The following is a 25,951-nucleotide window of genomic DNA, read 5'->3' as shown; positions in this document are numbered from 1 at the left end:
TGGTTATTCCACTTACGAGATGATAATCATTTTAGTTGTTTCTTTTAATTTTAAGCTCCATAAAAGGAGTTATTAAAATTATGATTTCTTTTTAGATTTTCCTCAGTGTCTTTGCAATCTGTTCAGTATATATTAATGCTCAACATATATTTTCCCACTTATTTTTGAAAACGTTCCTGAGACAACACCTTAGTTTTTGTTTGTTTGTTTGAGAAAATAAGATCCTTTATGTAACAACAAACAAGCAAAAACTACCCCAAAGTAGCTCAAGTAACATTATGGGAAAAAATAGCTTCAATGTTGGATTTTGAAAGCACTAGAATTTTCCTTTTCTGTTTTCAGCTGTGGGACAAAGGAAGAGACAGAGTCCTAAAGTTACTGTGGTGTAGACATCAACAACCATGGATGATCTTGGTTGTGTCATTACTTCTCTGGGTCTTGATATCCTAAAATACAAAAGGAAAGATTACACTAAGCCGTCTCTCTGATCCCGTTAGCTCCAACCCTCTGTGATCTTGAAGATGTAATCTCTGGTTTATAGATCTGCATTTATGTCAAGGGAAATGTCATGGTAAGTTTTACATCATCATAGCAAAACTGCTAAAGTAGTAGATTGAACAATGCATTTGTATATCACAATGCAACCGGTCATCCCTCATTTATACAAATCTTGTAGAAGAAATGACAGTCAAAAGCCTCTCCATATTCAAGTATAAAAAAATCTATAAAATTGTATTCAACTGGTTAGCAGCCTGTGTCTGAGGTTTTAATAGAGTTATATTTCTTTTCTGTGTTCAGAGAAGGCTTTTCCAAATGGATATGAGATGGGCACTTGATTTGGCTGCCCTTTCTAAACTGTAGACTGAATTTATTCATGCAGCTCATGATTTATCTCCTTTATTTGTTTCATTAAACATGGTTTTTATTTTTTCAGAAGCCAGCGCATATATTTTGTCATTATGGAAATGAATTTCAAGTAGGAAGGAATGAGATAAAAGATTTATCCCGCATGAAACAAATCTGATGTGTGAAAACCTGCATTAGAAAGAAAAAGATATATCAATGTAAAAATTATTCACTTTGCCCAGATATTTAGGAATGGATTTATTCCTCAAGGATTAAATTAGAGAACACTTAACCCAATATTTATTCATTCATTCAATTAACACAGATTCAACTTATGCACAATTTTTATAATTTCATTTCTTGTTTAATTAGGTCAATTTGTGGTGTTTAAGTAACTTCTGATTTTTTAAATGAAAGCATAAGTAGAATTTCTATTTGACAGTAGTAATTACATTGGATTTGGAAATAATGCAAAATGAGAGGACAAATAAAACTAAGAGAAAACTAATAAAGGTTAGTATAAAGCAAACCAAAACAAAAAAAGAACAAATATGGTTCCACCTAAAATCTGAACAGATTAAGAAAAAATACTGAACAGACTAAGAAACAGAAATACAAAATCAAAATAATGGTCTGATTTTAGAATTTACGGTTTAGAAAAGGAATCCCTCTCCCCAACATGCCCCTTTCTCTTCCTCTCTCTCTTTTACACATACTCTGTCTCTCTCACTATTCCCTCCTCAAGTCGGGACACACTAGGTTCATTATGTCTCCCTTATGGGAGACACTGAGATTTGGAAATTTAATCCTTTAAAGATTTTGCCATATTAGAGATTCAAATAGGATCATTCAGTTGATTATACTGAGTTCCTAGTATGGCAACTTTTTTTTTTTCCTCAATATATGAAGTTTATTGTCAAATTGGTTTCCATACAACACCCAGTGCTCATCCCAAAAGGTGCCCTCCTCAATACCCATCACCCACCCTCCCCTCCCTCCCACCCCCCATCAACCCTCAGTTTGTTCTCAGTTTTTGATAGTCTCTTATGCTTTGGCTCTCTCCCACTCTAACCTCTTTTTTTTTTTTTTTTCTTCCCCTCCCCCATGGGTTTCTGTTGAATGAAAAATGCTGTGCATTCTGTGTGTGAGGGGCCAGGAGGATTCTGAAGATGTTATTAAAAAAAACCAACAACTGATATTTATTTGGCACCTATTATGAGCTAAACACTATGTTAGTCATTTTGTATGTGAGGCAGTTCACTGAATCAGAAATTAAGGCCTGAAGATGACCTTTACCAAGGAGAGCATCTAGGCATCATCCCCCACCTTCAGGTCTAATATATCATCTCTGTACTAGACTCATTCCCTAAAATATGGTCACAGTCTATGAATTGCTTATCAGCTGGTTGTTTTCTCAGTATAGTAGACAAAGGAATATAATACTGCTGGGCATGGTTATTGATATTAGGGAAGTATGAAATGTAGGAGGAGGAGGAGGAGATCGGAATAGGGAATGAATATATTTATTTAATGAAGCAACAAGAAAATCTTCATGGGAAAGGCTGTATTTGAAATTGGCTTCTAAGAAATGAAACAATTTTGACAGGTAGGAATAGGGCTGGGAACATTCCAGAAGAAAGGAAGAACTCAGACAGAATCACCTGTGCAAAAAGGAAATCAGACAGTTTTATAGGAATCTTTAAGCAGAAAGCCAAGAAGTTCTAAAATGTTAGATGAGATTGCAAAAGGAGAGCTCAATTAGGAGGCAGTAATAACAGACTAAATCCATGTGGGTCTGGGCAATCAGTTGGATGGGGAGAGTGTAAGGGAAAGTAAAGACTACAGTGAGTCAGCAAATAGTTGATTTTATTGCTATTATTATTACCAATAGGAAAAGGAAACCAGAACTAGTAAAAATCTTCCTGTGTGAACCTATTTACATTGCTTTTCTTCTTGAACCCTTTCTTCTTGATACTTATCCCAAGCAGAAAATTAACAACAACAACCGGCTCTCCATGCCAGATGTGGACACACCAAATGGGATCAATCCTTGGACTGGAAACCTGGGTTCCCAGGCTGTGGCCACAGTACTAAGGGAGAGTGGATGCCAGCAGTGCATTATCACATTTCCAAGTTAGTCAAGAGATCACTTTTTCCCAAGACATTACACTCTCTTCATTGGGATAATTTATGTATCTATTCAGTTAGCCCAAATATTATTTTCTCTTTTAATTTATGGGTATTTTTTCAAACAAATACTAAGTTGTTAAGACTTAAATATTTATTGGGGCTCCTGGGTGGCTCAGTCAGTTAAGCAACTGACTTCAGCTCACGTCACGATCTCATGGTTCATGAGTTCGAGCCCCACGTCGGGGTCTGTGCAGCCTGGAGCCTGCTTTAGATTCTGTGTCTCCCTCTCTCTCCGCTCCTCCCCTGCTCACACTCCATCTGTCTCTCAAAAAATAAATAAACATTAAAAAAATGTTTTTTAAATTAAAAAAAGACTTAAACATTTATTAAGTTATTTGGACCTAACTACTTAATAAACAGAACAGTTAGATAATTTATTTACCTTTAATTTTTAATTTTTTGACCCCTGAGTGATGTGAGAAAAATTACTGATACATTAAGGTGCTATAAACTTAAATTTTGGAAAATATACATGTATACCTGTCTCTCTAGGACTGGGCAGTATTTAATGCCATTAGATAGGATAAAATTTCTTTAACCCCCAGTCTCAAGAATCTTTTTCACCATCCCACTCCAGCTACCCAATTCCATCATTATATTTTACACCTTGTTGTAAGGAATAACCGTACCATTCCAGTGCCCTGTTTTAATCCATTCTTTGACCCCGCTGGGAGTTCTATTACTGAGTAGCTTTTACATTACTCATTCCTTTCCTCATATACTCTCTTCCCTGATCATCTAGATCAGAACACATGCTCCATTACACTAAATATTCCCTTAAATATATCTTCAACTCCTTTCCCTTCCCTTTTCCTGTCATACTTACTTTACAATATCTCTATATTGATTAAACACAACTCTCCAGATACCTCACCTCTGCACTCAAGCATCAGAGTGTAGTTGGAGAAAAAGACACAACCACGCTGCCTAATCAATGTTAAATTCTCAAATACATCAGCAACGCCTCATGGCCAGCCGAGCAAATTCACCTTATTTTCTGAGATGACCCGTTTATACCTCCTTGTCTTCCAAACTCTAACAATCCTCCCCCAAATTTTATTCCTTACTTCCCTGAAAAACTAGAATCTATCAGAATAGACTTCTTTTCCCTCCCCAAATCTCTTTCTATGCTTGCATCCTTATCTCCTCTCTTTTTCTTCTTGTTTCATGATTAAACTAGCACCATTCTAACCTATAGTTTCTGTAGTTGCCTATTAGATATATTACTTCTTTAAAGACTTCTCTTTGCATCTTACTAGTTTTTCTCTTGTAGATATCTTCTGTAAATATAAAATCATGCTATAAAGTCTTTCCCCTTAAAAATATAGGAAAGCATTCACCTTAGATCAAGCAGTCATCCCATTTGCTCCCTCTTATAGCAAAACAAAAGCTGTCTCTACCCACTGACTGTCTCTTCCTCATCTCTCATTGTCTCTTTGATCCACTCCAATTGGGCTTTTGTTTTCACTATTCTGCCAAAATAACTCTTATAAAGGATACTTCCATTTTTCCAGGCTCAGTGGTCTCTTCAGTTTTTCTATTATCAAATTTCTCAGTAGCATTTGGCATTGATGATCATTCCTTCTATTTTGCACTTTCTCACTGGCTTCCGGGGTCATACTGTCTGAGTTTTTCTCCTATTTCATTCATTATTGTCTGTTTCATCCACTTCCAGTGAATCGCTATATGGAGGGTTTTGTCTTAATCAACTATATACCGAGCACCTATAACAGAACCTGGCACATGGTACCATGGGCCCCAGAATAGAGATAAAAATTTCAGATGGAAAATTTAAGGCAGACAGTGAAGGCTGTGACTTTGAACCAGACCTTAAATAATAGGTAGCATTTCATCAAATCTTTTATTTTGAAGGGTTGAAGAAAAAAGCACTAGCAAAGATACAAATTTAGAAATCATGGGACAAACCCTGGAAATAATGACGTGCTTTTGTGTCACAGTACAGCATGGAGGTTAGAGGGTTCAACATATTAATTTTAGGGCCAAACACACAGTGGATAACAGACATCTACACTAAGTCCAGAGGAGAGTGTACATTCAGAGCTTAGGGGTAGTTCCTGGCATATGGGAGATATTAAGGTACATGAATGGATTTTTACTAGAATATAGTATATTGATTAATTAATGATTTTGCAGGCCATATTTGTGAATTGCAATTGTTTTTCATGTCAATCATCAATTATTAACTTTTAGCTTAGAATCCATCCTTCCTTGCCTTGCTTTGTGATACATGAGCTGAACTCTATAATACATTCATCACCTTGCACAATGCTAGGCCTTGTCAGTAGAGGGCGCTGGAGGGACATCTCTTCCAGTTTCAGCACCTTGCCTTTTCTCTTGCTCCTAGGGCATAGTGGCCAGCTTGTGGCTTCCTAGGTAGTTTCTCCAGGATCCTAGTGGGTGGTTCCTGAGTGAATCTGCAGGTATCTCACTGGGGAGCTTCCTAGCAAGTCCTGTGGGTACCCCAGTGGGTGCCTTCCATGAAAATCTTGGCACCTCAGTGGGTGGTTGGTTTTTTGCTTGCCAGTCCCAGCCTGCAGGCACTCAACAAACCAGTCATCCGGTGGGCCACAGCCATACCCTCCAAGGAAATCTGAATCTCAGCCCTGGTGGAGCCCCGTTGTGAGGTGGTTTCTTCCTTGGGTACTCTCCTTTAGCCCCATTGGTAGTGGCTGCTCCTGTGTCTACTTTTACTGTATTCTTTAGTATTCTCTTATGTTTTACTAGTAAAATACTCATTCCCTGCATACTCGTTAATAATTCCTGATATTCAAGTTTCCCTGATCAAATTACCACTGTGGTTTCTGTGATTGGATTATTACTAGTAACTTATTATTCCACATAAAATGGATATCACTCAGGATGTAGCAATGGGTGCATTCAGAGTGTGCCTACTAAATGGTCATTTATTTTCCTTTCCAACTGCCAGCAATAGGTCATCATGTGGTAGACTCTACATCCAAACTCAAATAACCCAATTTACCCAAGTATATGTTGAAACAAAACAAAATAAAACAAAACATCATAAAATGTCTCCAGTCAAATGAGTTTGAGAAGTGTATGAAAATGTTTTCTTTTCTTGGCAACACATACTAATTAATCAAATATTTGAATGAGAATAAAATGAATTTGAGATTTAATTGTGATATGTTGACATTGTATTTCTGAGAGAGATAAGTCATCAAATGGAGAAACCAAAACAAATAAAATATGTTTTGTCAAACTTCTGTGTCTATACTAGTAGAGAGAAAGAAAATACTGAGCCAGCATTGGTTAGTTCTTGAGGGAAATTATTACTGCATTTTCTAGAGGCATAAACCAGAGACACTCTATGGTATAGACTAGGGAATAACAAATTATGGCTGCAGGTTGACCTCCTGCTTTTGTAAATAAAATTATATTGGAATACAGCCATGACCATTTATTTACACATTGTCTATGGTTGCTTTTACTCTTTTATGCAGACTAGAGTAGTTCTGACACCAACTGAATGGTCCCAGAAAGCCTCAAATGTTTACTGTCTATTTGGGAAAGTTTCCTGACTTTGCAAGACATGAGATTTCTGTCATTGGGGCTTAAAAGCAGCTAAACAAATGGACTTGGCTGTGTTCCAATAAAACTTTATTTATAAAAACAGCCTAGAGGTCACATTTGGCTTGTGGGCTTTAGTTTGATGACGCTGCTCTAGAGCATAGTGATAAATATTATCTGAATAAATGAGAAAAAAAAAGAATTTTAAAAGATTCTAAGACTGCCTCCACATTCTGTTCTTTTTCAGTATGTGTGGTGTCTGTTTGATGGCCATGTGACAACTGAAGACTGGCTCTGATGGATGACTTAAGTAACCTCTGGAGGGTACCCACACTGTGACCATAAACCACTATGCCCGTGTGGAAAACACTGCAGTCCTGGGGCGAAAGACAAACTTCATGCTTGATAAAAAACAACTAAAAGGTAAAGTTTCTCTCTGGTGTGCTGCAGTCTTCAGTCTTCTGTTTTTCATTCCCACTGGCAGCTCAAAGCTGTCCTCAATCCATCATATGCCTCTTGAGTGTGTGCTCTGGGTTCACTGTCATGATGAAAAACTACTTCATGAATTTAGTGTAGGAACTCAGGATTGAGTCTGAGCTGTTTACATAGCTTCTGGGGAAAATGACACCCAAATGTGGGGGAAACAATCCAAGAGGCATTTCAAGCACGTGTTTTAAAATAGAAATATTGACAATGGTACCTATTTTTTTTTCCAAAGGAGTTTGTTAGTTCTACAAATCCAGATAGGCACATTTCGCTGGCCACTTTGGGCTTACCTAATGTGATGATGCTACCTCTGTTACGTCACTCAGATCTACCTCAGCACCTCTATCCTACTGCCACTCCCATAATTCAGGTTTTCATTCCTCTCCTCTGAACTGCTACCTCTAACACTTCATGTTTCTAATTTGTTTTACCTTTTCCAGACAGATTAATCTTCCTGAAACACAAATCTGATCATGTTGCTGTTTCCCTCAGATATTCCAATTGATTCCCCTTTGTCTGGAGAATAAAGTCTAATCTTAGCCATTTGACAGTCTTCAGCTCCATTTATCTCTACCACTCCTGCTTACACCCACCTACCTCCTTTCATGGAGGATTGCCAGATTAGTATATAGGATATACAGTTAATTTGAATTTCAGATAAGCAATGAGTCATTTTTTGGTATGAATGTATCCTATATATATATATATATATATATATATATATATATACACACACACACACACACACACACACACACACACACACACACATATATGTATATGGAAAACATTCATACTATAAAAATGACTCATTGTTTATCTGAAATTTAAGTGTAACTGAGACTGAGTGTCCTATATTTTTATTTGCTAAATCTGGCAACCCTACTTTCATGCCTACTACATTTGCCAGATTCAAATAATCTTTGTTCTCTAGATGCCCCTATGGTTTTTAGCTTTTCTGATTTTGCCAGAATTACCTTCTCAGTACCTAGATACCATATAAAAGTATGGAGTATAGTATATGAATGTTCCCTCTCCTTAGCCAACATGATGTAGAAGAAAAGATATAGATGAGATAGTACGAGGTATACTTGGATTATCATTATGGCTCCTACTTGGCCATCTCTGTGACCTTTGGAAAAACTGCTTAGCTTTTACAGACTTTAGTTTCCTTACCTACACAATAAGGATAATAACCAACTTCAAGTGATTACTTTAAGGTTAAATTTATATAAATTTTATAAAATCTTTCTAAAAATACATAATTCATACAAGAGGTTCACTAACTGGCAACACTTTACTAACTTTCTCCTTATATCAGTGCTTCTTAAACTTGAGGAACCTCAAGGCCCCCAAAATATACCTGGATCCCAGTGTAAGAAATGTTTGATTAAATAGTTCAAAGTTAAAGTGGTTACTTAAGGTGATCATTTTATTTTATTTTAATTTTATTTTTATTTATTTACGTCGTAAATAAATAGACACCAATCAGACTTAACCAATGAAAGTCTGTGGCAAAACATGGTTTACTAGGTATTTATCTAGGTAATCCAGAATAGATTATATTTTTAGACTCCTAACAAAATACAAAGGCAGTATTTTAAAATTGTCATAAAGAACTTCCATGGAATCACTGGCACACTGAGATGGTCTCGTTAGAGAAACACGGCATTCTATCTTATTTGTCTGTACTCTTTACTCTACTAGACAGATTGTCTTTGTGCAGGATACATGTTTGAGTCTTTATTTCTTCACCATGGAGCCTTCTGCAGAGCAAAAACTTCTATTTGTTGACTGAAGAGCTAACTGATTGAATAGATATTGATCTCTCAAATTCAGAAGTATAGGCTTTAGATTTTTTTAAATATTTATTTTTGAGAAAGAGAGAGAGAGAGAGAGAGAGAGAGAGAGAGAGAGAGAGAGAGCATGAGTGGAGGAAGGGCAGAGAGACATAGAGACAGAGAGGGAGACATAGAATCCAAAGCAGGCTCCAGGCTCTGAGCTGTGAACACAGAGCCCGATGCGAGACTCGAACTCATGAACCATGAGATCATGACCTGAGCCAGAGTTGGACATTTAACTGACTGAGCCACCCAGGTGCCCCAGAAGTATAGGCTTTAAATGTTTGGCTTATGTATATGTTTTGCCCATTTGTCAGTTGTATCCAAGTTTATTTTTGTTTATTTTTTTGTGGGGTGGGGGAGAGAAAGGGTGCAAGTGAATGAGGGGCAGAGAGAGAGAGGGATTGAGAGAGAAGCAAGGCTCATCCAGGGCTTGTGTTTTACCCAAAGCAGGGCTTGAGCTCACCCAGTGTGGGACTTGACCTCATAAACTGTGAGATCATGACCTGAGCTGAAGTCAGATTCCAAGGCCCCTTTTTTGAGACAATTGTATCTTGATACAACTGCATCACTTCTGCCAGGTAGAAATGGGTTATATAATTAGGGCCATGGTTTATTGGGCATCTGACTTGGCTGGCATATGCTGAGTCAACCAGATTTTTTTCTCACAGGATGTGAGAACTGTTGGCAGTTTCTGGTAGGTGCTTAAAGTTAAAGTTGCTGTCTGGCTTTCATGAAGCATCTTAATTCTGCTGGGAGAAGCAGAGAAAACTATTCTGCAGAGGGTGATAGTAATGTGGCATCCACTGAGTCAGTGCTTGGAGAAATTGTAAAGTAACCTTGTGACCGGCTTTTCCACTTCCTGTTTTGGTATGTGGTGGGAATGAAGTGGTCATAATTATGATTTTTGTTTAAGGAAGTTTAAGACTATTTTTTGTTACTCACAACCAAATGATCTCTAATTACAGCACCCCGGTCAAAATGGGTATTTGAGTATACCTGCCAGGATTGTTTCATGGAGTAGTGAGGATCACTTGTGGGCAGTATAGATACTGCTGCAACAAAACAGAAGAAACTAAAGGAGAGCAAGGAAAAATGGACCACTGATTGGCTAAGTGGCCACAAAAAAAAAAAAAAAAAAAAAAACTGGGGAAAAATAGTCTCTTCTAATTTCTACTAAGTCCTAGTAGATTATCTGTACCCTCTCCTTCATTTCCCATGAAATGTTCAGAAAACATACCATTCACTATACTTTGGATACGTATGTCTTCTTATACTGAACATGTAGGATGAATAAGTTGGATGGCAAGATTGATACCTGGATTGACTGATTGCAGCAATGGGGTCCAGACTTGCATCTCAGATGTGCTGGGTGATGGCTTCAGCCTTCATTTCACTGAGAAGAGTATTCATAAAACAGGCATAATAGAAAGAGCCTTGGACAAAGAATTGAAAGATATGGGATAACAGCCAAGATCCCTCACTTCTTTGTTATGTCTCGGGTTGTATTACTGAGAGAGTAATCCTGGAAAATGTTAGATGAGTTTTACAAAGTTCAAATGTTATCAAGAGAATGAAAGCACTTTATAAACCATAAAGAGCTACAAAGGTTAAATGTGGTTTTAGGTTCACAGTTTAGGTTATGAACTTCTTTTGTTTCTTTCCCAGTGCTTAGCACAGAAACAGTAACGTAGGAGGTGCTCATAAGATGGGTGTTGCAGAAATGAATCTAGGCTTCAGGGTCACATATGCATTTTATATACATATAGATTAATCTCAAAGCATTCATTGACAAAGAGGATGTAAACTGTCCTATCTGGTGTGGGACAAAGGACAGGAAATAGCAACAGAATTGATTTATGTTAGAGTTATAAGGAAGCATTCAAATGATACCCAACAGTGAGAATAGTAGCAGAGGAAGTTGAATATCCCTTCCCTAGAGAGTCTAAAGAGATTGGATTCTGTTCTCCTTGGAACAATTTAAGTCTAATCTTGATGAACTTGAAGATCTCTCAGCATCTCCTCTATCCCTTTAATCTTAGGATTAAAATGAACCTGAAATCTTCTTTACTGCTGGGACAGAAATTGATGTCTTCTGTATGGGCTTAGATAACACAGATTCAGTAGGAAATGTCCCACAAATGCACTGCAGCATTTATGTAGCTTGGTTGGTTTCTCCACTGGCTACTTTAAGCATATTTATTATAAGCATTTTTGATGTATAATTCTAAAAGGCCTAAAATAGTTGGTGGGCTTTTTTACCACCAGTGAATCACCCTGAGGGTATATATACCTTTGGGCCTCTGATGTAAGTAATAAAGGGAAAGTGTGACTTAGTGCTCTTGTGACTAATTTCATGTCAGTTGCTTTTATTTATGCAACAACATGAATGAATCACTCCATGTATTTCAGTGGCTTTACATAAATGTGTAAGCAATACATTCCAGTTTCTCACCGTGGCAGCTTTTAAAATGATGGCAACATATAGACTAGAAGACATAACATCTATGTATGTTCCTTTGCAGTCTTCCTGGACTGATGACCCTCACTCTTAGAACTGCCTTTAGATTGGGACAAGACAGACCCACCACTGGAGGCCCTGAACTTTAGAGGTCCCTGTGTGTCACACAAACACACAGAGACTATATTCATTTAAGAACATGTGATAATTTCTGTTGCTTGGGATTCAGGACTCAGCATGGGCACAGTGCAGTCTGAAAAACTATGAACATTCGTTCTCATGGCATAATACTGTTCAGGTCTCGGAGAAGTACCTCTCCATATCTTGCCCTATATTTTCAAAACAAAAGGTAGCCATATCCAAATGCCATAAAAGTTTGTGAGTCATGCTTCCGCCAGTGTCATCACAGATGGACTGTGCTTTTGGAAATCAGAGAGAATTTGAGGGGAAAAGGTACACAGATAAAAGGAAAGGCAAATAATTTTGTATCTATCTGGATTTAGTGAGGAAAACAGAGCCACTTTAGGTATTATGGGGAAGAAAATATCAATCAAAGGAATTCGAGTTTACATGATTGTGGCAAGAGTGGAGAGAGTGAGTGCTGGGAAGTCTACAGCAGGAATAGTCACTATGACCTCAGCCTGAAGCACTAAAGTGTGTGATTCTTAAAAGTGTGTGATTGCAGCCAGGAAACTGCTGCAACCTCGGCATCTTTGGGAAAGCTCCTACCAACTGTCAGACAATCACAAAAATATGGGTGCATCTGGGATGCCTGGGAAGTCCTGAATATCCCTCATCCAGCCATCAATCTTGTTATCACGAAGTCCCAAGAATATCATGAATTGGGTTTCTATGAACTTCTAAGAGATCTCAAGAATTTCTTCTCTAGTCTGCCTTCAAAATATCACGAGAGTTTCCCTCATTGGCCAGCTCTAACCCAAAGCCATACAAAATAGGAGATCTTCAAAAATATAGTTCTTGGCTAATCTTCTGCATTGCAAAGGAGGGGATAGTGCTGTACTAAGTTAACAAAAAGCAATTCAACAAAATTGACCCCTTTACCAACTCAGCACTTCTCCCTGTATTTAATTTCTTTTTTTTTTAAGTTTATTTGTTTTGAGAGAGAGAGAGAGAGAGAGAGAGAGCGAGCGTGTGCATGGGAGTGAGGGAGAGGCAGAGATAGAATCCCAAGCAGGCTCTGCCCTGTCAGGGCAGAGTCCAGTGCAAGGCCCCATGATATCATTACCTGAGCTGAAAACCAAGATTCGAAAAGTCAACCGACTGAGCCACCCAAGCAGCCCCTTCATTTAATTTCTGAATGATGACAAATATAATGTCTCATTTCTAACTAGTCTAATACAACTAACCTTGATTCAAGTGCAGACACATTCATTCTCCTGTAAGGGAAAGTATAAAGGCTCCTATGCCATTTTATCCACTTCTGATATTCTATGACTTGAATATTGAAATGTAGAGTCAACCCATAGGAGCATATTTTATATTTAACAATGGAGGATGGAGAAGAAGGTTAATTTATGCAAATGTATATATATCAAAGAATAAAGAAAATATAGACAGTTACTAGCCCTTTTTCTACAACTTGTTGCATGGCCATTCTTGATACTCACAACTTCTGACTTCCATTACTGATAGTCCCCTTTGCCCGAAGCAAGTTTATCATAGTTTCCTACCTACTGGGGACTCAGAACTGATGAAGTGATAAATTGTTCCCTTAGCAGTGGATATAGCCACATTAGCTGTGGTGAATGCAAATTCTTATGTTTGAGACTCTACATAATGTCCATAACTCCAGCCATGATACTACTCACAAAATGGAACGTTTCATACATCTGATTGTTGAAGTCTCCTCTGCTGTTTGTGCTGCTGTGGTTACATGAGACACAATACCCCTCAAACTCTGTGACCTTCTTGAAAGATCTGTCCACATACCTTTTCTCCTAAGCAGATTTTCAATTTTTGAATCTGGCTCTTTTCAAATCCTTGACCACTCACTCAGCTAAATTGTCGGTGTCTGCACACATAAAAGTGTGGATTTATATTTCCATTTCCTAGGCAATCTTGTCTTCTGGACAAACCAAATAACAACTCAAAATTCTATCTACAGGGAAGATATCCATGAAACAACGACCCTTCAAAGGCCACTACTGCCTTCCATTTTTGGGTGGTTTTAGATTATCTTTTGGGACCATTTGTGAACCGTGCCCAACTGTTTTGTCGTGGTGAACTGGTAATAGGGGAGTCTCCATGAAGCCACATGTAAGGTGAGGGAGAAGAGGCAATGAAACAGAAGTAGGCACCCTGAGAGACATGCTCATGCAGCTTATGTGTGCCTTCAGGACCATCTGGAGCCCAGTTTCTCATATGCCACTAACACTTGGTGATGGACTGCTGCCACCCTCATCAGTGTTTATGGCTTCGTGATTCAGATACCACTGCATGTGATGAACAGGTTGGGTTCCATAGTAACTCTGTGGCTCCTATCAGTTATTCAGGGCTCCAAGTACAAAAGAAGCTGTGTTTCAGAGGAGGATGGTTCTGCCTTCTGCAGAAGAGGGCATGAGTTACTCTAGAATCCCAAGGGTCTGCATGATGATTCATCAATAGTGCCATGCCAAGGACTCCATGCACCATATCCATCACAGATACCTCATGTACCGTGGGAACAGCTTCATTATAAGGCACAAGAAGCAGAGAGGCTTGCATGGGTGTGGACCCATGGCAGGGCCTGCTCTCTGGACTCCACTAAAAAGTAGAAATCGTATAAGTTACTTGGTAAATATGTCCAAGCAACTTTCATGCCCAAATCTGACATATGTTGTCTTCAAAATTCAAGGAGTCCTTGGGGTGCGTGCGTGGCTCAGTTGCTTAAGTGTCTGGCTCTTGATTTTGGCTCAGGTCATGATCTCATGGTTTATGAATTTGAGCCCTGTGTCAGGCTCTGAGCTGACAGAGTGGAGTCTGCTTGGGATTCTCTCTCTGCATCTCTCTCTCTCTCTCTGCCTCTCCCCAACTCTTTTGCATGTGCTTGCTCTCTCTCTCTCAATAAAATAAATAAACTAACTAACTAACTAAATAAATAAACTAACTAAATAAATAAACTAAAAAGAAAAAAAAAAAGAAACAAGAGGCCTAGTAGGCATGGTGTTTCTTTCTTAGTGGTAGTAGGTTCCAGATCTACCAGCTTGTCCCTCACCTCAGATCTGATATGTTGACGTGCATTGGAACTCTAGAAACCTTACTCAAGTTACAGAACTCTGAGTTACTGAGGGGTTTATTTCTTATGCTTTGTCATACATGTGTCTTACCAAGGTATCTAGGGTAGGGATTGGAAACAGTTTTTCTGTGAAGGGCCAGATATTAAATATTTTAGGCTTAGTAGATCATATAACATATATAACATTCTTTGTCACAATAGCACTACTACTATTCCTCCTTCTTCTTCTCCTCTTCTTCCCCCTCCTTCTTTTCCTTCTCCTTCTAACAATTCTTTAAAATATAAACAATCGTTCTTGGCTCATGGGCCATGTAAAAACAGGCTCCCAATAGTTTGTTGATCCCTGCTTTGGGCAATATTTCTCCAACTTTTTTTTTTTTCTTTTTTCTTTTAAAATTTCCACTTCATTTCAAGACTGCTACTTTTGTAAAATACAGCAAAAAATGAATAGCTAAAGAATAAAATTATAAACACATAGGACATACAAGTTTAAATTTTTTAATATTAGGTCCAAGAAATTATGCTATCAAATTTCTATATAATTTCTAAATACTTCGTTTAAATTTTTAATTATTTATTTTTGAGAGTCAGAGAGCGACAGAACATGAGTGGGGGGGGGGTAGAGATAGAGGGAGCTGATAACTCTGAGCTGTCAGCACAGAGCCTGATGCAGGGCTTGAACCCATGGACTGTGAGATCATGACCTGAGCCAAAGTCGGACGCTTAATCAACTGAGCCACCCAGGCGCCCCTCTAAATTTTTATATCTTACTGTAAATTTTTATAATTAACCTATTGCATATTAGTGACAAATTGGTCTGCAGACTACACTTTGAGTTATACTGATCTAGGGTACTTGTTATTTTTTGCTCACCAGGTTGGTCTGCATTCAATTTAGTGAATTTACGTCATAATCTGTGAAATGGCCAGATGGTCAACTTCCATACAGCCTATATTGAAACTGTAGACTGGAAAGTTAATGTATTCCTGAATGAAGGCGGAGGAAGTTTGTTGCAATTCCTTCATTTCTTAAAGGAATAGAGAGAGAAAAAATTGTACCAAAGCACTAACTTCACATCAGGTGTTACGGGTTGTGCTGATTTGCTGGAACAGTAGCTGCTATTGGAGTCACTCCTTGATTAATTTATGATAATCCATTGTAATTCTCTAAGATTCATCTGGCTTCTGCATAGTCCAGAGAGGTGAGTTGATGTGGATTTTGATAGACATAACCTCGCCGCCATTTTTCGTGTCCTTGACAGTGGCGTTAATCTCTGTAGTTCTCCAGAATGCAGTATTTTGTTTGTTTGTTTTACCAGTCCATGTCAAAGGCTACCCGTGTCTTATTTTCCTGTGCCAATGAGGTTTTTGTAAAATACAATTAGCTTGCTTTTGGACAGGGACAGATCTCTGCTTATCTCTGGGAAATCTGAAGTCTGGTATTGACACTTAGGCAAGATAAGGTTGAGATAGGCTAGGTAGTGATTTTTTAATGTGCTGTTAAAAGTGCAAAATTTCCTTGGTAGAGGCCAGGGCCAGTTTTTTAATGTTCTTTAGGGACATGCAGGTTGGATGACTTATGGCTGGTTTAACCAGTTACATAACCTGGGTTTGTCTCTAGGATAAATAGGGCATAGAAATTTTGGAAATTTTTGCCAGACCTCTCCTGAACTGAGAATTCTCATACATATCCAGATGTATGGTGGCTCATAGTCCAGAAATGAGGCTCATCCTGGGTGGTTCAGAAAGGAACCTGAGTGGCTGAGCCTGCAAGTCTGTTGGCCCCCAATGCTTCCTGTGTTTGCTTCTTTTTTTTCTCTGCCATATGCTTTGCCTTAAATATACTTTAGATGAGTGTACTCTTAAGAGTCTATTCAATTCTCCAAAGTTACATAACCTTTGTGGCATCATTGCTGTTTTTAGATTTAATCAATCAGAGAACCAATTCAGATCCTTATTCTTAGAACATTTTCATTTTCCCATACCAACATCATTCCAATCTTGATTCAAATAGGAGGGGAATGAAGGGGTTTAATATAAGAGCTAGGGCTTTATAAATGTAGACAGACTTATGGGAATAATGGTGAGGGAGGCTGTAGCCAAAAGGTCACAATTATGTGGGTGTTATTAGAATTGCTGTCATTTTTAGCATTTGTTGAGAAAATTCCCACCTATAGGGAAAAAATAGCTATTTGTATAATTTTGACTAAAAATGTTGATTACTAAGTCTTAAATATTCAGACATGTGATGTGTGGGATTTTATTTACAGTCTTGCTTAATTGTATTGACTCAATAGACCACATATAGTATCTTTATTATAGTATATTTGCATTTTTTTAAATGAAAATTTTATTTTATTTTATTTTTTCAATATATGAAATTTATTGTCAAATTGGTTTCCATACAACACCCAGTGGTCATCCCAAAAGGTGCCCTCCTCAATACCCATCACCCACCCTCCCCTCCCTCCCACCCCCCATCAACCCTCAGTTTGTTCTCAGTTTTTGACAGTCTCTTATGCTTTGGCTCTCTCCCACTCTAACCTCTTTTTTTTTTTTTTTTTCCCTTCCCCTCCCCCATGGGTTTCTGTTGTTTCTCAGGATCCACATAAGAGTGAAACCATATGGTATCTGTCTTTCTCTGTATGGCTTATTTCACTTAGCATCACACTCTCCAGTTCCATCCACGTTGCTACAAAAGGCCATATTTCATTCTTTCTCATTGCTACGTAGTATTCCATTGTGTATATAAACCACAATTTCTTTATCCATTCATCAGTTGATGGACATTTAGGCTCTTTCCATAATTTGGCTATTGTTGAGAGTGCCGCTATAAACATTGGGGTACAAGTGCCCCTATGCATCAGTACTCCTGTATCCCTTGGATAAATTCCTAGCAGTGCTATTGCTGGGTCATAGGGTAGGTCTATTTTTAATTTTCTGAGGAACCTCCACACTGCTTTCCAGAGTGGCTGCACCAATTTGCATTCCCACCAACAGTGCAAGAGGGTGTATATTTGCATTTAATAAAATAGTTTCTTGATAAAACTGGAGAAGATTTTAAAGTTTATTTAGCCACATGATTAAAATAGGCATAAATAATATGTAATAACAATGGTTGTGTGGGATTTTCTGGGAATGAGAGTTTGTCTTTATCAAGACAAAGTTTTGGGTGATTTTGGACTCTTCCTTTTTACCCCTACCTTTCAAAGATGTTTTGCTTTTATCTTATATTTCTTGGTACGATTTTATTTTAAAATTGCTTTCTTAAATTAAAAAAAAAAGTTCAAAATCCACTGACCTAACCCAAATCCTTATTTTATATTTGGGGAAATTAGGGTCTATAGAAATACATGAACTTGCTTAAGGCCACATAGTGAAATAGTGCAAAACTAGGAGTCAACCTAGCCCCTGACTATGTTCTTTTCAGTCTTTTTACAAGCAGATAGCAGAGATCATTGGACTCTTGAAGTTCTTTGCAGAGAAACAGAAAAGGTTGTGATGGCTTGTTTTACTTAAATTCAAATAGGATTTCATGTTAGTCAAATAATCTATATTATATTCTAGTATATATGAATAGAAGCTAATACCAAATACATACTGTCTCCTTCTCTGTCTCTGTCTCTCACATGCATATACATGCACAAAAATAATTTGAAATTAAAAAAAATTATTTTTTTCCTCACAATTGCCTCCCTCAAGTTGGAAGAATACCATTTTAGTGGCAGGGTACCTAAGTGTAACTGGAGAAATACCAAATTCATAGACACAGATGCAGAATTTGAGAACCTGGTGACAGTCCCTGTTGTCTTCCTCCCATATTTTTTAAGGTTCTGCCTCAAAGAGTTATAATTAATATTTTATATATTTAAAATCACATGTGTTTTATGCAATCAAAAAATAATTATTTTATTTCCTCTCAGAAATCTTCAAAAATGGAGTTTTGACATCTGGTGAGAGATTTTAAAATACATTCTAAAAATAGCTTCTTCAACAGCCCATCTCAGAGTTTGGCCTTCAGTTGAAAAGTTTAAAGATTCAGAGGACAGTGTTCAAGTGACCAGAAAACTGGGGATTTTTTTTTTTTTAAGTCTGGTGTACTACAAATCTGACATTCTTTCTGATGAATTAGCACTTCCTCCTAATCTAAAAAGAAGATTAAAGCTTCATGAATAGTTCAATTATATGTTGTGGGGTTGAGTATCATAAACATTAATAGAGAGTTACCAGAAGCATCAAGATAAAAATGAACCCTTAGGTAGGTTGCATCAGGTGCTCTTAGAACAAATTCTTCCTGGAATTTAACCTCATAAGGGAGACTTTTCTAGCTATTGCACTTAGAGTTAGGGTGTTACATGACAAGTCATTCCAGGAGAGAGATAGCCTACCATGTTGTTTGAGAGTTTCAGTGTATCTCCTCATCCTGCATCTACAATTTCTGAAAGTTACTTATTAAGTATTTTTCCATTGGAGTTAAATACAACTTTAACATATGATAAGGCTGTAACTGAATGGTGTTTTGACCTCCTGGGGTATGGTGACCAAGTAGTCAGCCCCCAAATACTGAAGAAACTATTCTGTGTGCCAGGCATCCAGGTGGTGACCCCAGGGGTGGAGATGTGAGGGGGTATGACTTTAGAAACCCTGGGGCTTTCAGAATGTGCGATACAGTGGGTGAGGGAATACTCAGGATCAGAGATGCCTGGAAGTAGCCAGATGAGGAATTATTAACTGAGCAGAATCAAGCAGGTGGTGGAGGAAGATTTCCAAGTGGCCAGCCACTAAGAAAGGAACTTTTCCAGGCAGAACAAAACAAGGCATTAAGAGACATTGCAAAAAGTCATTCTTAGAAGGATCCTGGGAAGTCTTTAATTCAGTGTCTGGGATACTCTGAAGGGTAGTTAAAAAGAACTTCTTAGACCTGAGTTGAGATCAAAAGAATTTTATTTTCTTAGGCACCAAGGACACTGAGGAAACTAATTCTGGTCTCAATATTGAAGGAAATTAAATGTGGAAAATGAGAATGAAAAATAGTGCTAGATGTTGACCTACTGGAAGATGATGTGCAAAGAACCCTCAATATTTGAATTGATTCCTTAACACCAGAGAACATTTGGCCTAGAAAGTCAGTGTCTCTCACCTAATTGTTTGAAAATTCTATGCTGAGTAAGTAGATCATGATGCATAGCTTCACCATGGCCGTTAACACTCCTTCCCACTTTCATGTCTCCATCTCTTCCCCAAGTAGGTTTTCATATAGCTGGCTTCTCTGAATATAAAGGGATCATAAAAAGTGAATTTCCTCATAGAGTTGCTAGATTAGGCAAGGAAAAATACAGGAGCCCAGTTAAATTTGAATTGCATATAAACTATCCATTTTTTAAGTATAGGTATTTCCCAGGCAACATTAGGAAGATACTTATACTAAAAAAGTATGCATTATATATCTGAAATGTAAATGTAACTAGGTGTCCCATGTTTTAGTTGACAACTTACTTCTTCAGCTTCTTTCTCAGCTAATGCTTTCTCTATATCTTCACCCATTAGCTCCTTTTTTGTCATTTCTCAGAAGATGTTACACTTCCTTTCTAGGACTGATCCACTGATATGCACTCTTGATTCCATTCATTTCTATTTTTTCTCGAAGCTTACTCTATCAGTATTTCCTCCATTTTGCACTTTAATTTTTCTCCTCTTTTGTAATCTCCCGTTTTCTCCCTTTCCTACCCTCTCCGTTTGCTCCTTTCCCTCTATGAATAATACATCTCTATCCTAACACAATTTTTTCTTAACTGCTAAGCTGCTCAAAAGAATGATCCATACCAACTACTTTTTCTTCTTCACAGTACCATGTTTCGCATTATAATTTTGTAGTAATGTGTCTGATTCTCTAAGTAGTAATAATCCTAACTGTGGAGAAACGATTGTCTAGGGAGGCCAGTGTATTATCTAGAAGTTTATTTCTTAGAATTGCAGTTTGAGGCGAGGCCAGATGATAGTCAAGGAAGAAGTAAAGTTGAGAAGCAAAAACAAACACTGAAACAAATAAAAAATAAGTTTTAATAAAAATTGTTACTATTTAATGAAATCTTTGGCCCAGATACTCTAAGTAATTTATATTTATAGTTTATTTAATCCTTACAAGAAGGGGTGCCTGGGTGGCTCAGCTGGTTAAGCATCTTGTTCCTAGCTCAGATCTTGATCTCAGGGTCATGAGTTCAAGTCCCACACTGGACTCCGTGCTGGGCGTGAAGCCTACTTAAACAAACAAACAAACAAAAATTCCTCACAAAAACTATATATAATTTTATCTTACTCAAGATCACCCAGAGACTAAGTGGTGGAGCAGGCAATTGAACATAAGGATTTTGACTCTAAAGTCTATGGGATGTGGCCATGAGTAATCATCATGTAAACAAATTAAATAAAATAAATGCCTACCCAATTGCTTATGCCAATTTCAGTTAGTTCTTGAACTGTATATTCTGTCATTAGCATGATTACTGTTTGCTCTGGTTATTAATTGGGTGCAACGTAAGTGCTTAATTTTTTAATGACATGATTGCTTGATTGCTTGGGGGAAAGGCAGTTTGGATCAATGAAGACTAAAATTTGCATGTTACAGTAATTCCCTCTTATCTACAGTTTCACTTTCCATAGTTTCAGTTACCCATGGTTAACTATGGTTGGGAAACAGATGTTACTTCTTCTGACAAATTATCAGAAGGTTAATAGTAACCTAACACTGTCACACTGCCTATGCCATTCACTTCTCTTGACCTCATCACATAGGCATTTTCTCATCTCGCATCATCACAAGAAGAAGGGTGAATGCAGTATAGTAAGATATTTTGAGAGCAAGAGACCCCCCTCACATAAATTTTATTCTAGGATATGGCTATAATTATTCTATTTTATTATTAGGTGTTATTCTTAAACTCTTACTGTACCTCATTGATAAATTAGCTTACCATGGTATGTAATTATAGGAAAAAGTGTAGTATATATAAGGCTTGGTACTGTCCATGACTTTAGGCATCCACTGGGAGTCTTGGAATGTATCTCCCATGGATAAGAGGGAACTACTGTATTCATTTTCTGGATGACATTTTTAAATTAAAATTTAATGTTTATTTTATTTTTGAGAGAAAGAGAATGAACAGGAGAGAGGCAGAGAGAGAGGGAGACACAGAATCCAAAGCAGGCTCCAGGCTCTGAACTGTCAACACAGAGCCCAACATGGGGCTTGAAATCACGAAGCCTGAGATCATGACCTGAACCGAAGTTAGATGCTTAACTGACTGAGCCACCCAGGCGCCCCTTCTGGATGACATTTTTAATTGCCTGACTGAAATAACAACTTGGACTACTGCAAACATTTCTGAGTCTTCTTTAAGTAACCAAGATTCTGGTATACTCAGCAATTTAATGTATCATATCTGTGTTTAAGATTGTATTTAGACATTAAGTAATGGAGACATGCAACTGGAAGATGTGGACCTGAGCATTCTTCTTGGTGACTGGCCATAGAGTGGATTTTCTATATTTTTAGTATTTTCATCTTCAAATTTAGTGTGATTGATTTCCCAGTCTCTTCCACCTCCAGTTCAACAAATACGTATTAAACACTTAATACGTGCATAGCTATTTGGATTTGCAGTTGATAAAATAATAACAAAATCTCTGGCTTTACGGAAGTGGTTGGGAAAATGAAACCCCCAGATATACACAGGATGATGAAAACCAGTGCTGAGAGCCTGAACCAGGACGGTCAGAGTGATGCTGGAAGAGAAGGCTCCCAGGTGGGGGACATCATTAGAAATTGGTGACTAATTGAATATGGTTGTCAAGAGAGGGCTATATTGTATGAATATGTAAAGAACCTTTGAAAAGAAAAAAAAAAAAGAGAAGGTGAAGAATGAAGAATAAAATAACATCAGCAACATCAAGAAAAAAGTTCGGGGTTACCTGGGTAGCTCAGTCAGTTAAGCCACAGACTTTGGCTCGGGTCATGGTCTCATAGCTCATGGGTTCAAGTCCCCTTGTTGGGTACCGTGGTGACAGCTCAGAGCCTGGAGCCTGCTTTGGATTCTGTGTCTCCCTCTCCCTCTCTGCCCCTCCCCCAACTTGCACTCTGTGTTTCTCTCTTTCAAAAATAAATAAACATTAAAAAAAAAACTAAAAAAAAAAGAAGTTCAGACAGGCAATTATCGACTAAATTCAAACTTTTATTTCTGTTAATGTTTTCAATTTTAAAAGTCTCTTTTCAAAAATAAAATTTAAAATTGAATTGAGCCTCTGTAATCCTCTTCCCTTTCCAGGTTTGTCTTCTCATGTTCTAAATCTTGCTAATCATTTTCACATCAGATTGACTGCATAAGAGAAGAATGTTCAAAACTGACATAGCAACTATTGAGTTGGGAAGCATATTTTTATTGTATTTTAAAATGCAGTGAGAAGTGAATATTTTGCCCTTACTTAAACTCATACACAATTTTTGGGAAAAAATAAAGGAGTTTTATTTACATGCAAGGGGCCAAGCTTTTAAAAAGCAGGGGACCATGAAAAGGGACAATACATGATATTTTGAGCTCAGATTATTAAATGGCAGTCCCAACTCCAGTTTATAAAATGTTTTGTTCAGGTTTGACAGAAACCAATAGGTTTTGATAAACAAAAAATTACAGGTCTCCTTATTTTACATGGTTTCAAAATCTCTTTCCAGTTCAGCAAATATGTATTAAACACTTGCTATGTGCATAACCTAATTGGCCTATGGCAGATAAAATAATAGCAAATAATCTCACCGTTTTTGAGATTCCCCTTTCATCTGCTTGCAAAAGGATATGTTCTTTTGGATATTTTCTTGTTCATAGATGGTATTAGGAAAGCCCTTCACAGCCCATCTTGGAAAACAGTCTCTTTAATTGAGAAATGCAAAGCTTTTCCAGGCAGGCTGTGGAAATATTGTGCAAAATTAGATTTTTTTCCCCCCTTTAAGTCCCTTCTTTTGGTCAGCCATTCATTTGAGGTGAAGATTTGACTAAATAAGTTTGCTTTGTGATTTTCCCATTCAGTATTGTTAATTTGATTTCATAATGGGTTTGAGGCATGTGATTTTCCCACTTTTAGCTCTAGTGCATAAGCATGGATATTGGACGCGAGCAAACCTTGTATTTAGCATTGTTATTCTCTAACTGGCTCCACTTCCCACTCAGTGAAATAACTTGTAAACCAAAGGCAGGGATCTTAGGTGATGCTAGGTTGTCCTGTGGTTACCTGACCCGTGATATGTTCACTTTTCTAGAGAGAGAGTGGTCAGACTAGCAGGGATATTAGGATGATCTTTCTCTCCATGTACATCATGGGTTCCTCCTTGAGAGACCAGAAGTATTTCTAGCACTGTGATTTTTTTTTTCAGTCACAGCTTTACTGAGATAGAGTTCATGCATCAGTCATACAGTTTACCTATTTAAAGGGTATAACTTGATAATTTTTAGTACATTCACCAAATAGTTGAACTATCACCACAATTTTAGGACACTTTCGTCATCACTAAAAGAAGCCTTATACCCCTTAGCCATCACCTCCTAAATCCTCCATCCACTCCAGTTTTAGGCAACCACTAATTTATTTTATATCTCAATAAATTTTTATATTCTTGGATTTCACATAAATGGACTCCTATAATATGTTGTCTTTTGTAATTGGCTTTTTTTTTTTCATTTAGCATGTTTTCAAGATTCATCCATGTTGTAACATGTGTCAGTGTTTCATTGCTTTTTGTGGCCAAATAACATTCCATTGTATGGACATATCACCTTTTATTTATCCATTTATTAATTTATAGACATTTCCATTATTTTCACCTTTTGGCTATTATGAATAATGCTGCTTGCTGTTCATTACAAGTTTTTGTATGGATGTATGTTTTCATTTCTCTTGAATATATATCTAGGACTGGAAATCCTGGCTTAAATGGTACCTCTGTGGTAGATACTGTAACTGTCTACTCTTATGGATCATATTCTTCTTGAGGCTTTTTAGTTAGCTTCCAGTGCAATCCCTAATGGGTAGAAACTCATTGGGAAGAGACTTTATCTTGTATTAGGCCTATTTCCTTGAAGTTTAACAACAATAAGAGTAATTAAAATTAGTAAAATCATACCTCAAAGCTACATAAATATATGCTGATGTGTTTTCTAATAGGCCCAATCACTAGGTTAAAAATCATGGAAGGCGTTTATTGGGCTTTCTTTTGGAAAGCAAGCTTAGATTCATTGTGCTGAGAATCTGTAATTACACTAATAATTATATTTCCCAACTCAGGAAAACAGGAAATATGTAAGAGCATAGCATAGGTCGGAGAATTAATTTTTGGTTTCATGCATGTCATAGATTCTGGTTTTAGTAGGTATTAGGAAAGTTTGTGGAATGGGTTTATGGGTCTTTATCTGCATTTTTATTGTTTTTGTTTAGAATATACAGCATATATCTATTGAACTGTTTGTTTACAGGCTAGAGAGAACTTATCTATCTATGGGTTCTTAAGAGGAAGGTAATGTAAAGGTACAGAAATTACAACCTAGCTTTATAGTGCGATTATAGTCTAGCTTTACTGAAAGACAGTTTACTCTGCGGGACCAACTGAAGTAAAGTGGAAGGGTTTTATGTGAAAATAATGAAACTTGTATTTAATAGAGGTGTCAAGGTTTACCTTAAACTTTATGCTAAGCTTATTTTGGGTGGCTAACATCATTACTGAAAAAGCTATTTGTGAATGTGCACCCTGGAGGAACCTATCTTGGGGTCCCATGTGGGACATGTGGTTAGCCTTTTTAATCTTTTTTGAGCCATCACAGGGCTTTCTCTTTTCTGATGCCCAAATTCTTTCTGGTTTCTTTCACAAGTTTCTTGTTAAGTATTAAAATTTATAGAGCAAGGAGGACTGATTTTGAAAAGGAAATTTGTTGTTTCCAACGATCTTGGCCATCTTTATTCAATTGTTTGATTTGTAATGCTGTGAGATTTTTTTCCCTCTTCTTTTGTTCTTCTTTAAGAGTCTTGATAGTGCTTAGCTATTTGTGGTAATTTTTCCAGATGAGCCACTTGCCAATCTCAAATCTCCCAGTAATTTTCTTATTTCTGTTTCTAATCCGTATGTGTACCAGAATATTATTTAAAGGTATCAGCAAGACTTTTTTTAAAAGTACTCATTGATTCAAGAACCTTTTACCTATAGTTTTGGATACTTATCCAGTCTTAATAAGGATGACATTATGAATGGCCTACAATAATTTTCTTTTGAAGCTAATTATTTGTTATATACCCATCCTCTGGTATG

The 25,951-nt window shown here is 37.3% G+C and overlaps 1 long non-coding RNA gene across 1 annotated transcript in view; it reads left to right on the top strand.

Annotated features, from left to right (window-relative positions):
- Positions 1-360: 360 nt before the first annotated feature.
- LOC128773667 (uncharacterized) overlaps positions 361-25,951 on the top strand; it is a 68,209-nt gene continuing 42,618 nt past the window's right edge. The window contains exons 1-2 of the long non-coding RNA XR_008418044.1: positions 361-571; positions 6,833-7,008. This is a non-coding gene — a long non-coding RNA (uncharacterized LOC128773667). The remainder of the gene's footprint in view (positions 572-6,832; positions 7,009-25,951) is intronic.

The sequence above is a fragment of the Panthera pardus genome, unplaced genomic scaffold (genome assembly GCF_024362965.1).
Source record: "Panthera pardus isolate Hobbes unplaced genomic scaffold, ASM2436296v1 HiC_scaffold_26, whole genome shotgun sequence".
NCBI lineage: Eukaryota > Metazoa > Chordata > Mammalia > Carnivora > Felidae > Panthera > Panthera pardus.
This window is presented reverse-complemented; position numbering and strand designations above follow the sequence as displayed.